Source organism: Montipora capricornis, chromosome 4 (genome assembly GCF_036669925.1).
Source record: "Montipora capricornis isolate CH-2021 chromosome 4, ASM3666992v2, whole genome shotgun sequence".
In the NCBI taxonomy this organism is placed as follows: Eukaryota; Metazoa; Cnidaria; class Anthozoa; order Scleractinia; family Acroporidae; genus Montipora; species Montipora capricornis.
Window position 1 is genome coordinate 54,581,189 of NC_090886.1, and position 4,811 is coordinate 54,585,999.

Genomic DNA, 4,811 nt, shown 5'->3' on the forward strand with positions numbered 1-4,811 from the left:
ACAGTAGTAGGGACAGGTGATAAGTGCTAGGGACAGTGGTATGGACAGTTGATCAGTAATGATACGTAGTAGGGCATATGGACGACTATATGTTAGGCGACTATATGGCTTACTGGCACGAGGTATATACCCTCATGCGCCTCTGAGGTCTCAACCTCGTCCCTAGGGTCTCCATTGTCGTCGACAAGATACCTTAGGAACAAGGTTACTGAGGTCTGGGTCCTCAAAGTGATTCAACAGTATCGCACTGCGCATATGGTGTGTCAATATTTATAAATTGGATCAAATTTACAACATTGAAAATATGGCGTAAGTTGATCATACACGCTGAAATAGTTTTCAAAACATTTGAAAGAAGTTGAAAATGACCCATAATTCTTTGCGAATAAGTGCGCGCATTCCGAGAACATGGGAGAGATAGACAGACACGTGACACGAGATAGACAGGTACGATGGTGTTTTACTCTTAACCCTTTGATTACTATCTGGCAAAATACGTCCAGCTTTATCCAAGGTCCCATCTACCCCTTGTGACGTCATCACTTTTAAAGGTCAGGAACAGCTTTGTCCACTAACTTTTGCAGAGAGAAGAGATCTTTCAAACTATACCAGAATGAGCACAATTCAGTCAAGGAAACTGGAGAAACGGCCAAAAAAAACATGTAACACTGACCTGAAATCTCCATGAAAAGCTTGCTCCATTACCCACCTACCTTTCTGAGCACCTAATTCTAAGATGATGAAAGGTGTCTCAGAAACTTTTCCCACCAAAATAAAGCCTACCAAATGCCCAGCAAGTTGAAAAAAAAAATGAGGCAAGGAAAGCGAAAAGAGAGGGAAGGAGAGAAAGCGAAAAAGTGAAAGTCGAAAGTGTTGTGCTACTTTTAAACCCAAAAAATTCGAAATTTTGCTTTCTGCGCATGCCCGAACTTTGCAAGCGCTTATTTTGCACCTGGCTGAAAAGGCCGCCGAGTGTACAACCTGGAAACGGGTTTGTAGGGAGATTTAGCTGTTAAACAGCACGACAGTAACCGAAAAACCCCTCAACTAGCTTCAAAACGTGTTTTTCGGCCAAATCTCCAGTAGCCAAAGGGTTAAACGAGCACGATGACCTATATTTTATATTCTATAATTTTGGTGTACAAATTATCCCCTTTAAAACAAAAAGTTTTAAAAAAATTATCGGAAGGAAAAAAAATATACCTAAAAAAAGAAAGATATAGCTAAAAACGTACACAAAGCCCCTTACCCAGGGATGTAAATTATGATCTTGAAAACAACGACTCGAGAAACGTTTTTAGTCGACGTCGTTTTAAGTTGAGTGATTTTTCCATAAACTACATAAGACAGTGTTCCATATGCTCTAGACTTTCTACCAATCAGGTGCTTTTTCAAGTGTTACTTTTTAAAACCCTCTCGTGTAGCTACAGCAAAATGTACCCTGAGCCGATGAAATAACGCGCGTGATTAGTATCTGTACAGGTATCATTGAGGTAAGATTGGTTAATTATATCTCTCAAACAACCACGGTGACATATCGTAGTTCTCAAAACAGGGATTCGAAGGGAACATTCAGGGAAAGTTTCAAGAAAATCGTTCGACAACTTTTTTTTTCTGAGGAATCACCTTATTAAGTCACGGCAATTGCTTTTTTGCTGTCCACCTTTATCGAATGTGGACAACACGACAGCGCCATTAAGCAGTAATTTTATTGGTTAAAAAAGGAAAAATGATCGTGCTGCACGCATTTTTGTTAGCTTCTCACCCGTACTCGTTAAAACAACAACTTGAAATGTCCTATGATTTTAAGGTTGTGATGACAACGTGGGCACACCGCCGTGGATCTTTCATTCTCTCTCTTTACTTCATCCGTCCGTACCAATACATTTAATGGATACTTCGCCCATAATGTACAACATAATAGACCTTTTTACCGACACGGCGGCCATTTTGATTTCTATTGTTTCGAATAGCTATTATGGGCTGCCCAGGGGGCAAATACACATTAATTTGCCCCCTGAGCATCCCATAATGTCTTTCGAAACAATAGAAATCAAAATGGCCGCCGTATCGGTGAAAAGGTCTATTAAGATGGAATAGGCGTGAAATACTTAAAAGAGCTCAAACTTATAAGTAAACATAATTTCTAATCATCCAGTTTTGTAAAATGTTAAAGAATTAAATCTTTTACTGGAAATAGTGTATTAAAACGAAAGAAAAGACGAAGGAAGAGACTGTAAAGAAAAAATTGATGAACGCTGGTTTAAGCACCTTTTTGAAAACGAGACCGACGCAAAAATCGATGATCCTCGGTCAGGAAATGAATCCCAGGACACGGACAATTCACAGTTGCAAGACATTGAGGGCTGGTTTGACTTTGTTCCTGCTTTAAGATCATTAGAATGGCCAAAGGTATCGCAAGATTGGATCACAAGAGCGCGCAAATGGCCATCACCTTGCGTTGTCAACGAGATTATACAGGAAGGGTTCCATTTGGTTGTAAAGCCCCCAAGGAAAGGTGGAAACCCTGACTGTGACTTCAGAATATCATTTTCTCACGCAGAATTCCTGTTAAGCAAAGAGATGAATGACGCCCAGCGCAAATTGTATCGCTGCCTGAAGAAATACCATCGAGTATATCTGTCCACTGACCCGAAAGGTATGGTAACATTTCACTTGAAGAACGTCCTGTTGCAAACTATTGAAGAAACAGGTTCCGTGATATGGACGGACAAAAACAGATCTAAATGCATGATGAAGTTATTTCGAAACCTTCACGAAGCCCTTAAGAGAAAAATTTGCCACACTTCTTTGTAAAATCATTCAACCTGTTTGGCGTAGATTACATTGAAAGGTCTTCGATTCTCGAGATCTTGTCAGATAAAGTTGAGCAGATAATTGCAAATCCGACGCAATTTGGAAAAGAGCTCCTACAAAGACAAAAAAATGCAGCTATAGTTTCAAAGAAGGCTGACTGCATTGCCGCAACCACAAGTACTAAGCCGATGTCTTCGACCAAAACGAGGCAAGAATTAGAGCAAGAAGCTCATTCTAACCGGAAGTTGCAGACGACCAACCAAGGAAGGATCATTCCACCTTCAAGTCTTCGTTATCATGACTTGAAAGATCTTTTCTTTGCTACAGTTAAAGAATTGATCGTTTTCGCTTTTGACGACTCCGAAAGTAACATCAAAGCTCTTGTTCCCTTGGAAAGGTCCTTAGTAGAAGAGGTTAGAGAAATCACACAAAGGCATAACCTCCCCAGAGAGGTTCTCCCTATGATGTTTGAAGATGAATGCTGGGAGATGGCTTATGGCAAAATCTGGATCAGCTCTGAACCAAACATGAAACTCAGAATACTTGATGGTATCCAAGGTGTTATTAAAACTTGGAAGTACATCTTGGAGCAACCCGACTTTGGAATAGGAAATGAAGAAGCCATATTTCGAAGAATGGTTGATCCTGCCTCTAAAAATCCCTGTGATTTGAACCACGTTTTGCCTGCTGGGGCAGAGACGCTTTACCTTGATAGATTTTTCAACAGTGTTAAGGCCAGGCGATCTTACACAAAAGTCATGGATGACATCCCGTTAGATTGATATTAATAATTATTGATCAATTGTGTGACCAATCAATACCTTAAAGTTGCGTAGTTTTCCTACAACTACCATGCGAGGATAACAGTGGTGTAAGAGGAGACGGGCAAAATTCACAAGAGGCACCGAAGACCAAAGCTTATTTATGTCTCGAAAGTTATCGGGAAAACAAAGTGTACAAGTTCATTCAATATGATCGCACTTTTTTTGTGACAAAATATTTGCACTTTTTACCCTTAAATAAAAAACCCCTTCCATTGCACTGTCATTTTTTGTTAGTGCACGAGTGTTTTTCTAGCTTGGAATAGAACTGGAGGTCAAGTTTTAATTAACAGACCTTTAAAAGTGGATTTTCCTCAGAGACTTTCCGAAAAAATATTTTCTAAAAAGAGATTATCGTGTACTGAGGGGAGCAGGGCTGGCACAGTGGTTAGAGCACTCGCCTTCCACTAATGTGGCCCGGGATCGATTCGTGGATGATTCTACACCATATGTGGGTTGAGTTTGTCCTCAAAAACCAACATTTGCAGGCGTAGCTCAGTTGGCTAGTGCGCGGCTTTCAGAGCAAGGGGTGCCCAGTTCGATCCTCTGTGACTTCAACGTCTGTTTCGACTTTCCTCTGATCCGTGTAGCTATAGCTTTAAATGCCCTTAAAACGGAGCACTGACAGAGCAAGGGTGGTAAAGGGCGCACCAAGGGCTTCCGTTAATACCAGCCTCGCAGCTGAAGGAACTACCGACGTTAAATAGAGTGACTTTACTTTACTACACTAGCGGTTTTTCTTTAGTGACTTGTCTTCAAAACGTTCGGTATTTTGGAACACTATTAACTCACTGAGGTCAGTCATCTTGTACTTTTATTACGTCAGTTACGAACTGAATCATCTTGCCAAATGGGTTCTGAGTGTGTAAGAAGATAAGCAACAACAACAACTTAAAGTATTGTACTCTTACCTAACATACAAAGTAATGTTGTTGTTGTGTAAGAAGATAAAGGGATAACCCTGTTTTTCCCTGGGGATTTAGGTCCTCGGGAGAGGGACTGATTTGAAAAGACATAAGTGCCCCGAGGTTTTGGTTACTGCGCTCGTTCTCTAGCCTTTGGCTGTAATACATACAAAGTGCACAGTGTTTCCCAATATGGACGGACCTCAGAAACTGGTGATTAACATATGTCTTATGATCTAATATGGAAATGCTTAGCGTCAAGTGTTGT

The 4,811-nt window shown here is 40.6% G+C and overlaps 1 pseudogene; it reads left to right on the forward strand.

The window, feature by feature from the left end:
- Positions 1-304: 304 nt before the first annotated feature.
- LOC138046838 (uncharacterized) lies at positions 305-3,599 on the forward strand (annotated as a pseudogene).
- The last annotated feature ends 1,212 nt before the right edge of the window (positions 3,600-4,811 follow it).